This window comes from Triticum dicoccoides, chromosome 3B (genome assembly GCF_002162155.2).
Source record: "Triticum dicoccoides isolate Atlit2015 ecotype Zavitan chromosome 3B, WEW_v2.0, whole genome shotgun sequence".
Lineage (NCBI taxonomy): Eukaryota > Viridiplantae > Streptophyta > Magnoliopsida > Poales > Poaceae > Triticum > Triticum dicoccoides.
The window spans coordinates 600,935,089-600,948,823 of NC_041385.1; the positions used below are offsets into that span (position 1 = coordinate 600,935,089).

Sequence of the window (13,735 nt, forward strand, 5' to 3'; positions counted from 1 at the left end):
GCAGGGGGCAGCGAGTCCGGCCGCCGGGTGGAGATGCACGAGGCGAAGGCCATCGAGCAGAAGCACCTGTGGGGAGGCCGCCGCCGAAGCGATGAGTACTATGCCATACGCGGGGAGGTACTGAGGAGAGACCGTGCCGCTCTCGACGAGATTACGGAGCCGCAATCTGCATGCGCGACGAGGAAGGGAGAAGATCGTATCTGTCCGTTCTGTTCTCGGCTTCTCGCAGACAGGAGATAGATAGAACGACCGACCATGTTCAGTTCGCAGCTTTGTCCTGCGGTGTAATCAGAGGTTTCGTGTACCAAGGGAATCAAAAAAAAATTAGTTCATCCTATCCTACTAAACTTTTGTGCATGGTTCTTAGCTTTGTCTTGGATATTTTTCACCCTTGTCGTCGATCGTCCGCATGGACATTTTCACAAATCAACTTTCTTTAAGGCAATAACAAAAAAAAAAAATCAACTAAGGATTCAGGGAAATGAACGAATCAACATGGTTTGTAGATGAAGGCTGGTTATACAAGATCGCGAGTGCAGTTGCTGGGCATGTACTCCCTCATTTTCGGTTTATAAGGCTTATCTCAACTTTTGTTTTTTCAATTTAGAGGGCTCATCTCTATCTCATTTTTAGTTTTCAATGCACATTAAATCTTTGCATGCAAGAATTAAAAAAAAACACACATATGCATGTAATGTTCCTACTCATCTAGTGACCAAGCATGCATGCACTGTATTTAATCCAAATTAATACATGAGTTTAATTGGAGTAGTTTTGTAAAGTACGAGATACATTCCTCCACTCACAAAATGCCTTGGTTGATGAGATTTGAGATTTGAGCCCATAAACCGAAAGGGATGGAGTATTTTGTATAAGAAGAAAAGAAGCCACAGCGAAAGCAAGAAACAGACACCAGCGATACTTTCGACAAACGTAAACACACAACAAACAAGCCGCTGTCATGCGGCACAGCGTATGGTAAGTCCAAAGTTACACTAACGGGGAACCTGTCCCAGGCGCAGAAGTGCAGAACACACATTGGACACACAAATCATACATGCACAAGGAACATTGGCCTCCGCAGCCTCTAATTCAGCAGCCTCATAAAATTCACAGGATTTTCAATTCTTCAGTCATATGCCGACCCTTTACATATACATACGGCGCGAAGTAAACATACCCTAGCAACAGCAACACATCTTAGTGGTCGGCTAGCTGCTTTGTTCTTGCTTACCGCTACCAAATATCAGCGCAGCCGAATTCTTTACCCAGAGTTCTTGCTAGTACTATATCGGCTATGAGATAACATTTCTTCTGGTCACATGCCATAGAAAAGGCTCCATTCTTAAAGAAAACAACTAATCAGAGTTTGATCTGATACTACGGTGACACAACTAATCATATGAAACTCCTCATTAGTCACTACTGGTATATTAACTGCTTTCGCATATTACTTGATCCCGGTTGATGTTAGAACACAATGGTGCAGTCGATCAAAGGGGGCATGCTGAAGAACTTGGTGCACATGACCACTACCATTTCAACCATTGCCTTTGCTCGGTATCAGCACTAACAAAGTAGACATCCAATTCATCACATAGTTGGACTACACAATCTCTTGGTCCTCCATGTCCTTCCTGGTGAGTGCCGATACTTCCAAATGGGCATTCAATTATCAAGCATGCCCTCAGAACAAATGAACATGCCATTGGGGTAGCATAGAAAGGAATGACTCTGGAGCAGCTCTTCATCTTATCATTGCCCTCAAAACAAGACAAGTCTAAGAAGACATGTTGGACGGACTGACCAGCAACCATGCGGAGCCATATTCTATCATGACTAGAGGTATTGCACAGAGACATGTCAAAGGTCACGCCCACGGGTAATCCATAAACATATGATAACGGATTTTCAGAATCTATATCCCGGACTTGCAGCACAGCAGTTGTAGCATTAAGCATTTCAAAATCTCTTGCTGGTTTTAGATCAAAGATTTCAAGAAAGGTGCAAATGTTGACAATAGGAGTGCCGTCGATAAAGTTACCATCAAACACTTTCTTAACTTCTTTGCTGAAGTCGGAAAGCTCATAGGATCCATCGGCACACAGACCATCAATGTGATTAATTATCCAATGCAACTTATCTAGCACTAATTTTGAACATGTTCCAAACTCGGACAGTCTACATAAAATAGCTAACAAAGCAAACTCCAAGACTTGAACCTCCAGTTCTCTATTCAATCCAGCATAACAACATTTCATCCTTCTCACAGATGTATCCAACTTCTCAAGCAAAATATCAAGTGATGTGGGGCCAAAAGCATGAGAATCATCCAACTGAATGAACCACCATATTTCAACAATGAGCTGTACTGCATCAAGATAGTCGCATACAAAGCTCAACACCGCACCAGTTGATCCAGAAGAATTTACAGCTAAGCTATTGACCTCTTCTTTGCATGTTCTACAATAAAGACAATCAAAAGAAGTTGAAGTAATCACAAACAATAGCATGAAAGATTGGTTGCATGGGAAAGAACGGAATATAGTAAGTCATACCTCAAAGTACTTTGAACTTCTCCTATACTGCACGGCTTTATCACAGCCCAGGCTCCTTTAACTGTTTCTAATATGAGCCTTGTCGATTGCATTATCACGACTTCATCTAAGTACTTGGTTGTTTTTCCAGTCGTTTCTACCTGTGCATGAGTTCCTCCCAGAGTTTCAACACTGAAACATTCATAATCTCCACCTTCTGCAGACACTAACTTCTTTTCCCAAAACTGCATGAATCCTGTTCATCTTCGGCTAGTGCACACGAGATCATCCCAAACAGGGGAATTGCATGTGAAAATATAACTGCGGGTATATCCAGTTTTTTGTCTTTATCATCATAAGCAGCCGAGACAGAAACCATTAACAATGCTTTGATTCTAGGTTTATCCAAGATCAGCTCTCCATCAGATGCCATATTGATCTATGTCATAGATAATATAGCATTAAGGGATATAACAAAACTTCATAAAAAATCCAAAAGAAATGTTACTATACTCAATGTAGCAAATGAAGATATAACTCTACCTACGCATAAAAACAAGTCCGAAGTCCTTGTATGTTAAGAAAAACAAAAAGCTAAAGTGAGAAAATATGGTTGGTCAGTGGAATTACTATTCAAATTCTTTTCACCACATTGTTTGCTTATGCTCGTTCCTCAAACAGTTGGGCCTAAGGAGGATAAGCTGGAACTTAAATAAAGCTGATTTTAATATGTTAAAAGTTATTTGCAAACCAAGTGTGTGTGCATGGCATGCTGCTAGGTGTTCTTTTTTGCTATTGGATCTAAAGAGAAGTGAGACTGTACATCACATACTGAACACACCATCTCAGGTCATAATACCCCTAAAGAGAAAGGAAATTAGTGCCAGAAATTATTCAATGATAATGCAGTTGAGAAAGACATATCATGTTAATCTGCAAACTGCTGTCAGCATTTCTTTGAATCAGTAAGATCCCTAAATTAGTAGTGTTGTGATGCATCCTCTGTTCATCTGATTTGGCTCGCACTTCACATTGATTTGGGGCAGTTTGAGCACAGAATAATGTAGGCATGTTCCTCACTGACAACCCTGCCTATTGTTTTAATATATTGTAGGCAATGTGATATCTAGACAGACAAACCATTATGATGTGCAAAAGGTGTATGAGGCTATGAGCAAGCAGCGGTGTGTTTCTCCTTACAAGTAGGCTCTGTTTTAGGCTTTTATTGCATAATAGATATGGTTTTGTGATCTATGGTCTTAATTACAAAAGCATGCTAGCATATGGAAGAATGGATATTCTATTTGTTGCTCTTACTGATTTGGCTACAAAGAGGAGATCATCTGGAGTGTATCTATCTGCTGTGGAGTCAGACACTATCATTATCACCCTACTAACAGATTACCATTTATAGATGATGCTCTATTGGTGATTTTGACTTTTCAAAGGAGTTTCCCTACAAACTCAGTGATTACGTGGCATACATATGCAACTTCTGTTCTGATAGAACTATTTCTCATTTTTCTGTGAAACTACTAGGTACCCATCTTGGTTGAACTTCGTGGAATTTTGCAAAATTTGCTTACTGAGTTAGATTGCCCATATCAAGCAAGTTACAGTAATTTATTTGATTTTTTTACCAATGCTCCATTCTTATAGTATATTAAGATATGCATAGATACTCTTTTCACACACCTTGTGTCCGGTTTATGATATTTGTACTCCACAGAGAAATCTGCATGTCCACACTTGATATCACCCCCACCCTGCTGTGACGCTGCGCCACCGGTCACGTGGAAGAAGTCAAGAAGAAGGGAGTGAAAGGAGAGACTGGGAGGGGTAGGTTAGAAATGCAAGCCACTTTGATACTTAGATGAAAACATGATGGATTGTTCGCAGAGTAATAATTAGCCATCAAAATGGAAGTTTCCTTTTGATGCAAACAATGGTTTTAACATTTATTTCTTCGTAGAAATAATCCTGCAGATTGCAATGCCATTGGTGCCTCTGAAGCTAAATAAATGTACATGAATTGATTTCCATGCTAATGTGAAAATGAGGCATAATCTGCTTACTTTAATGTAGCATGTAGGTCAAAAACAACATGACTCCTTGATTAGAAGATGTGTCTGTGCAAACTAGTTCCATTGCGATGTTATCATAACTTCATTAATACCTACAATTAAAATGTTATCATTATACTTGCGTCTATAAATACATATGGTTTGGTCGTTATTATTTAAATCTCAAAAGTTCTTGGTTCATATCCTGCTTGTTTACTCTTGGTTTTCTTTTTTCCTTCTTCCTTGATAGATACGTGACTCTGTATAGAAGTTGTGTCTATATAACATATATGTCTCCCTATGAAATATAACCATGTGTTTGAATGGACAAGATCTGGTCTACTAAGATAGTATAAGATGGAACAGAAAGAATCTAATTACCAAAGATGAAAATAATTCCATATCTTCTGCAGTTACTGCAGCCAATCTTCAAGGGATTATTTTTCCAATGTTTGACTATATTGACATTATCATTATCTTCTAATATTTTAATTCGAAAATACTGGTTTTCTCTCTCTCGATCAGTAGCTGGATGTAGCGTGCAACCTATGTAATAGATATGTTATGTGCAACCTTTGTGATAGACTTGGCTATTCACGTTCCTACAACTATTACTTTTTCTCATCCAGTTGGTAGAGATACAGAAGACCTATAAAATGAGTTACCATCATGGCTTATACTTAGTACGTGACCATATCCTCGCAAATTTTTGTTACTTGGCCTTGATGTAAAACTGTAAAAAGCGGCGGGTCAGCCCATGCTCGGCGCAGCTAAAGAGATATTTGGAAAAAGACGACAACCCAAATAAAGAAGATACAGTGTTGGAGAAATGGAACACTCTGGTGCACTCTTGAGGAAGGTTTTAAGGGAAGTCAAACAAGAGGAACTATGCTGCTCGCTGCAACAGTATCAAATATCAACCTTCTGAATGCTGAAAGACAATGTCTCTTTGACAGCAAGGGGGCCTTTGAGGGGAGGAAGCCTAAGGCTTTGATCTGATGTATTCTACTATTCTTGGAATTTTTGTAGTTGTTTCCATGCTAAACTGTAAGCCCCTCTCGTTGTAGAACTCAAGTCTCAGCTCCAATGAAATTTTATCATCTAAAGAAAGGAATCTCAGCTGGTGTGATGCCTGCTATACTGTATATTATGATCTCTATTTTACAAAATAAATGAGCTACCAGGACCGTTCAAACAATCTGCTAACAGTGATCACATGGCAACGCGGCCACAAATAATCTGACAGAGTGCGTCAAGCCGTGCCTTGGGTATTCTCAAAATCCAAATTTTGGAAAAAACATGTACCGTATTGTGGTCTCAAACTGTGGTTTTAGTCTTACATTGATAGCACAAAGTCAAAAAATGGGAATACATTCTCAAATGAGGTAGTATATTTCTTTCCCTCACGAAACCTAGAAAAACAAATGGTAAGAACTTATGATAAACTATGTGTAGTCTCTAAATGTTGTAGACAAGTGTTAGATATCAGCAAACAACTGTAATGACATTATATATTTTCCGGTCTATAAAAACCTGCAGTAACTCAAATTTGTACTCGCCAAACAATGTTATAGATTTTTCTCCTTTTTGTTTTATTGACTTGCACTTTGTTTATTGTTGCCATCTCAGCTGGAGGGGTGACGTTTCACGCACCAGATGGTTCACCCAAAAGTCCGAACTAATTGAGAAGGTTGGGCGAACCAGGTATACTTCAACAGGAGGTATCATCTTTTGTGACAGGTTTGGGCATCATCGAGTGGCCGATCCCATGCACTATCAAGCAACCAAACTTTGATGTTCACATCAGTGCGAAGCCCACATAATCAGGTGTATCTTATAGGATAGGTATTACACAGGGCTTCAAACATTTGGCTCACGAGGATAATGTATATTAATATGATCTTCTAAATATATATATAAATTAAATATGCTCTTTGCCTTCCAGATTCAGTTGTCCTAAATCAAACTGTAAATATGCAACACATCCTTAAAGTATTACTTGGCTAAAAAAGAAATCTACAGTTGGGGTTGTGTAGACTTCATCGTTACAAATTACTTAGCAGCCTGCAAATATAGATGCATTCATTGTTATTATTTAAGGTTAATAGCTTGGAATATTCTCAGATTCCATACGATTGACAGAAAATAAGAACATGGGTACACACTACCGAACTTGAGATGGTACCTCCTTTCTAGTATATACCGAACTTGAAAGAACTGCGCAAACAGAAAGAATCAGTGCAGCAGCAATTCTGAAAGTGAAAACACACATTTTATATAGAACATTAGCATGTAGATAAAATTGGAAGTAAGCAATGGAGAAACACCTCTTTGGCTAAATGTTTGGCTATATTGGCTGAAAAGCTCCCATGATTCTTGCCAATGGAAAACAGAACGCCATATATATCTTGATCCTGCATATAATAAATACAGTCGCAACATAGAAGAAAAGAGTCAGTTACCACAAAATTGAAGTCATAGGCTCAAAGCCTCAAATAATTATAGAGTAAGCAATATTCTATACACTGAATGAAACTCAAATTAACATTTAGCAGGATAATTGAGGCTTTGTGTTACATTGACTACATGAATAATTCATCTAGAAAATGTTCAAGCAAAGATCAGAATAGCAAGGGAGAGATAATTGTGAAGCATGGTGATTGTTCTGCACTAACATACCTCCGGATTTTTCTCCAGACCTGCAATGAGACCATCAAGTGCAGATTTAAACATTTGAAGTTTAGGCTGATTCACTGACCCTAGGATTTTGCGTGCTGCATTTCGAACTACGACATTGGCATCCATCAATATGCCGAGGAACTGCAAAAGCAACAGGAGGCATAAGATTACCAAATTTAGCATCTAGCGCAGTTAACTACAAATAAAGAACCAATTCATGCATCTAGCTTACACGAGATACATTATATTGATAATTAGTACCATGTGCATGTGCTTCTCCTGCATGCTCAAACATCCATATGTTGCCATATCAAACAGTGTCTGCAAAGTTTGCAGTCTAACTGCTTCTGTATCATCATTCATCATGTCCATCAACAAGTCCAAGGCCTTCTGTGCATATTGGTTTGAAAGCTTCGCAAGAGCTCCCAGAGTTTTACATGCAACTGCTCGGACCTGTAGGGAGAACATATAGAACAATAAACAAAAGACACGGGGCGTTAAGGGGAATTATGTGGTATAAGAGAATGACTGGACCTGATAGAATTCATCTTCAACCCCATGCGCAAATATGCCAGCAGCACAGGGGAATGATAATTTAGGTGGTAGTTTTTTCCCTTTGATGCTAGAGGCACTCCCAGTGTCAGTTTTTATGATCTTCTTAGACAGCGACTGAAGCAAAACACCTTCAGATACTCTCTGCATTTTGGCAAGTGCGTTGAATGCTTCAATTCTTACTTCTGGACACATGTCCCTAGCCATGGAGCTAAGCTGAATAGAGAAGTCCAGAGGGGAAACAAAGCAGTTATCATTACAGTGGTAAGTGGAGTAAAACTTGCAAGTTACAAATATTAAATGCATAAGCATGATTAGATGCATCTTTCTTATTGTGTGCATCACAAACTGCATGTTTCAGTAGTAAATCTCATTTGCCACGAGTACTTTCAGCTTGACAAAAGGATTTCTGGTGATAAGAACATAAAGGTAAATTGCCAAAAATACAGGTCTTTTAAGTAAAAAACAAAAACATCGCTCCCAGTATCAGTTATGGGCATGTCGTATAACTATTCATTCCAAACTTTAGTAGCCTGGAATTGACATATAGAAACAGAAGTATTAGGCTAAATAAAAATGTCGGTATCACATTAACATTAGGCCCACACTCAGCTAGTTGATCCTACCATTCATGAACACCAAATCCAGCGCGAAGTGCAAACCATACCTGTAGGAAAACCCGGTCCATTTGGTCACCATCACCACTCAACTCCTCTCTCATGGCAAACTTCTCCGCACAAAGGCCAACCTATCCACCAAAGACAGGAGATCTCCTCAATTCCTCATATGTAACTCTCAAGCATACAGTAGCACAAAAGAAAACATAAGTACCCATAAATGACAAATTCTCACCAATCGCACAGCGGCCAACCTAATACCCTCGTCCTCGTCCCTCAGCAATTTCTCCGCGCAAGCGTAGCAGCACTCCACAACCCCGCCGCCGGCATTCACCTTCTTGAGGACCGCAGAGAGGCCGCTGAGTGCCTCCGCCCGTGCCAACGGGTAGAGTCCGCTGGCCATCGAGACTAGTGCTCGGATCTCCATCTCAGGGTCAGCGCCTGAGCTACTGGATGCGTGCGGCCCCATAAACCGAGCCCGCTTAGCGACGGATGGGCCGGGTCCGGAAGCGGCGAGGCCCTCGTCCATGAGATTCACGGCCCCATAAGCTTGGAAAGAATTTTGCAAAACCCATATAAGTATATTTCTTGCAAACTAAAACTAATAATCTCTAGCAAATTGAAATTAGAACTGCATGCTGGTCGCATATTTACTGTATGATTAAATTTTCAGGTCTTTGTAACTGTTATTCTGATATCAGCACAGAGACCTGAAAAGAAGTATCAATTTCCATATGGCTGAGAATTTAAAAATTAAATAGCAACAATGCAGCTATATGGATTGAACTCCTCAAAGTATATATGCATTCAGATTTAGTTACACATGTTCATTCCAGCTAACTTTTATCCAGATTGCTTAGGACATTGTTATCCAAACAGTTGATGGAAAGAATTTAGCGCAATACTACAAAACACAGGAGCTAGCATAGAGTTTCGTAAGGGGCATATCTATGTTTTCTTCTCAACGGTAGTGGCCACGTAACTTACTTTACAAAATGGGACAAGGATAATGGAAGGATGGCCTTGTGCCCTTTATTCATGGAATGGTACTAATCAATACTCATCTGCTGCATAAGTTTCTTCATGGTTTTTTAGACTATAATCCTGACATTTTTTTGCCTTCCTAAATCCTAATCCTGTAGGGGCATTGCTGTCTGCTACATGGCCTAAATGAGCATAGGCCTTGACGCCTTGTGATTACTGAGATCAACCAAAGTATAGAATCAAAAGCATATAAGATCACCAGTTCGTCGGTGTATTGGCAATTTGGCAGAGGACCTACCAGCGGTGGTGGAACTGGACTGCCGCGGCGCCGGTGGTGGTGCCCCTTGTGCCTTCTCCATGCGAGAACGTGCTGCAGGTAGGCCGCGGAGGGGTGGGCCGGGAGGGGGCGGGCAGAACCTGGCGGTAGGCGGCGTAGAGGAGCAGGAGGCCACGAGGAATGGGGCAGGGCCGCGGCGGCGGAGGGGAACTACGGGTGTTTTTTTTAGGGGAGGATGGTGGGGGTGTTGTAGAAGCCGGAGCCGCGCCAAAGGGCCTTTTCCTGGGCCGGCTCCACACAGAAATGGCCCAGAAGCCGCAGCTGCTATTTCGGGCTCGAGCTCCTCGCAGCCGGCTCCAAATGGAGGGATGGCGCACCTGCGTTGCCCCCGGGTAAGATGGTGTGGGGAGGAACAAAGTAACTGATCTGGACAACGGGGTAGTTGTGGTGGTCGACGAGGAGGTGACGATGTGCGGCGAGCTCGGGGGCGATGCACATTCGAAGATGGAGGGGTGATGCGGTTGACTGTGAGCTGAGGGGCATTGCGTGCCAGGTGAGACGTGAGAGAAGGGATTCATGCGAGAAATTAGGGATGGGTTACGCGGCCTGTCGGGCGGTTCTACGTTTTTTTAAGCGGTATCTTCACCGTGAGATTTAAAAGAATCAATGGCAATTGATGGAGTACTGATTATAAGTGTTTCCTAAACATGTATTTGCAATACATGTGAGAGAATATTCTAGAAGTGGGCCCATTCTGAAGTTAATGTGTGTTAGAATATTCTAGAAGTGGGCCCATTCTAGAAGTGGGCCCATTCTATATAAAATGTGTGTTTTCACTTTCAGAATTGCTGCTGCACTGATTCTTTCTGTTTGTGCAGTTCTTTCAAGTTCGGTATATACTAGAAAGGAGGTAACATCTCAAGTTGATATGGAGATGTGTGTGTAGTGGTTCACCTGGAAATAAGGCCAATAGCGGTTGTTCGAAACAATCTTCGGGTGGGGCTGGAGTGAACTTGGAATCTTTATAAATCTTTGGGCTAGAGTTGGAATTAAGTCAAAAATCCTGTTTATCTTCCTATGAATTGTTTCTGCGCTGTGTTGGAAGTATTTTTGTAGATCTTGATTACTAGCATTGTGCGAAATCATGTACATGAACATTGCCAACTGCTCCTCGACAGCAACACGCGATGTGCCCTTCAATAGATTCTCTCTTCTAAGGTAATCCACGATAGACTTGAAAATCTCAGGTTCCATCCGAAACTCAACCCTAGACTAACTCTCGTGGCCTTCTAATATTTCCTTAACCTTTGCAGCTCCGGATAAAGATGATGTGTGAACTGGATGCTTTTCCTCATAAAGGGAAGCATATAAAGCGGGAACCAAAAAGAAAAATAGTTCATCCTCTTCTTCTTGTTCTTGCGAGATAATCTTAATAATTTTATTTCTCCTAGAATCCATCACTATTATACCCAATGAAAACAAAATTAATACAACGATAATAATTATAAATAAAGCAATAATAATACCATCTCTATTATGGCTGCAAAGAACCAATATCTAGGAGCCTAGGAAGCTCAGGAGTGAATACAAAGATAATACCATTTCTATTGTAACATCTAAGTACATAATTAAGAGCATCAGTTTTCTCATATACTAAAATAAGACAACTTTCAATACTAGGCAGAGAAAAACAACATCACAAGAGCAGTAGTTTTGCATAATTTAAGCTTGCTCAGTGGCCATGTCAAAGGGATGACTGCGTCACATACCTTTCTTGCTCCGAGTGAAAACTTCTCAATGATCGACGAATCAAAAGGCACCAAGCAATTGAACACAAAGTCTTCGGATAAAGCCAACTTCTAATGTCAGAGCACCTGCATTTGAAACACGATAAAATAATGAATAGATACATATAGATAACTAAATAGAGTAGACCCACAAATCAATACCTACTAGAAAACAATGATCAGTCAGGAGGATCAATCAAATTTTGGCAGTAGGTAGCGCAGGTTGAAATGAACGAACAAACAAAACTACAACAAGTATGCGACTGGACTCAGTAGTAACACCTCAAACAATACAAGGTAGTAACACCTCAAATCGACAGAGCGACAAATCGACTGTAGTCAGTCAGTCAAAGAGATGTGAACTCCGGCCAGCTAGCCACAGCGACAAATCGATAAAACAAGTGTAGTCTTCATCAACCAAAGAATGGCATCACATCATATCCATCAAGGAGCAGACGAACATTTTTGCCCGCAACAGCAGCAACTAGAGATTAGGGACCAACAGGAGCAACAAAAGCAGTATCCATCAGACTTGCATATATAGTCTAAACACGCAACCTTCACTCAACTAGTACACAATGGGTACCAAAAAAACAAACACGCTCAACTCAACTAGTTTTTCATTGCCAAAAAAAATTGAACTAGTGTTTTATATATTGCCATCAACGATCTTAACCCAGCAAGCAACATCTTCTTCCACCTGAACAAGTTCAGCTACCCACGCCAAACCAAAACAGCAGCAGACCCATCCCACCTACAACCATAGTAACCACCGAGCTTTCTATGATATAGTTCATCTCATGTGTCATTCAACTACAATTTTGCATCAATCCTACCTCCTTGAATGAACCCACCTACAAACAAATTTGCCCTCTTCACAATATACTAGAACATTGTGCATATAGATTAGCATCACAGGGAGGTAAAGGTGGCTGTGCTCACTTGTGATGTCAGGATAGATAGAGCACTTCAAAGCATTCGATGCTCTTCAGTACAGCTGCTCACTTGGGTACAAATCTCAGACAGGAGAGGAGGTCCGTCTATCTGTACAGGCGCTCGTCAGTTTGTGTAGCAGAAAAAGAAATCACCATGGCGAAGAAAAATGGTGAGTGGAAGAGGAGGAGCAGGGGATAACCTTGGTGAGAAAGAGGAGGATGACCTCTGGCCGTCGTCTTCGCCGGAAGTGACTGAAGCTTTGAGGCAGAGACGAGATCCGGGAAGGGGGAGGATGATGCCCCCGGTCGCAGTCGCCGTCGCCCCCGCCGGAGGAGCGGGGCGTGGAGGTGTAGGGCGGTGGTGCGTGTTGCCCGGCGGAGCGTTGGACAGAGGAGGGCAAAGCGTGGTGGTGCATCGTTCGTGGATCTTGCCGCCGCCGCCGCCTCTCGTTCGGGAGATCGAGCGAGCGAGGGTTTCCTCCCCGACCACTGCAGACGTGGAAGGCCCTCCCGGGGAAAAGTCGCGGAATGGGCGGGGCTAATGCGCCGGTGGATCACCCCGGGCTGAATTGGCTCGTGGTTTCCTGGCCCGGGGAACAGGCAGGGATCCCGGGGGGATACCCAGCATCCAAACGAGGCCTTAGGGGCTCGAGCTCCCCATCTCTCTTCTATGTTTCGTGCTTCGCCAGGTCACCCTACGGCTGAATCAGTTGTCGGAGTAGCATCGGCCAACCGGAGAACCTGCAGTAGCCTCCGACATCCTCCTCACCCCCATTTGAAGTGCCCAATCCTATAATCAACTGGAAGGCATTTTGTACAGAGGTAACTAAAGGTTTACTACACGAACATCTGGAAATAGTTTCGATGTGGTATTTTCTTTTCTTGAAATTGAACAACGTTCGTACATCTCAGATTCATACAGTGGTGAAATTTGTTCCAGATAATAAGCAGTGACAATATGTGAAACATGGCTTCTAAGATAATATTTCTATGGTAATATGAAGTCGTCCTATGCAGGAAAATTGGGCGGAGGTTACTGAAACTTAGAGCATCTCCAACAACCACGCTATATAAGTGCCGCGTTGGAAATTTTGGGTTTTTAGCGTGCGCGCAACTGTCCGGAGCTACAGCGGAGGCGCAATAACCGCGCGCGCGACATAAAGAGTTCAGCGCGAGCTCCCAAATGTCATCGTGCGCCATTTATTTGTTACGCCCGCTCCCGCGCGCTGCACACTCGAGCGCCCGCACCGCACCCTCTCTGCCGCGCCGCTTTCGCTCTGCCCGCGCCGGCCCCGGCGAATTTG

At 42.0% G+C, this 13,735-nt stretch overlaps 1 long non-coding RNA gene and 1 pseudogene across 1 annotated transcript; both read right to left on the reverse strand.

Annotated features, from left to right (window-relative positions):
* Positions 1 to 1,054: 1,054 nt before the first annotated feature.
* Positions 1,055 to 10,628, reverse strand: LOC119277356 (annotated as a pseudogene).
* Positions 10,629 to 10,961: 333 nt separating this feature from the next.
* On the reverse strand, positions 10,962 to 12,989 carry LOC119277357. Its single transcript, XR_005137042.1, has 3 exons — positions 12,632 to 12,989; positions 12,439 to 12,540; positions 10,962 to 11,583 (listed from the first exon to the last, which is right to left on the reverse strand). It is a non-coding gene; the product is annotated as an uncharacterized LOC119277357 (long non-coding RNA).
* Positions 12,990 to 13,735: the final 746 nt, after the last annotated feature.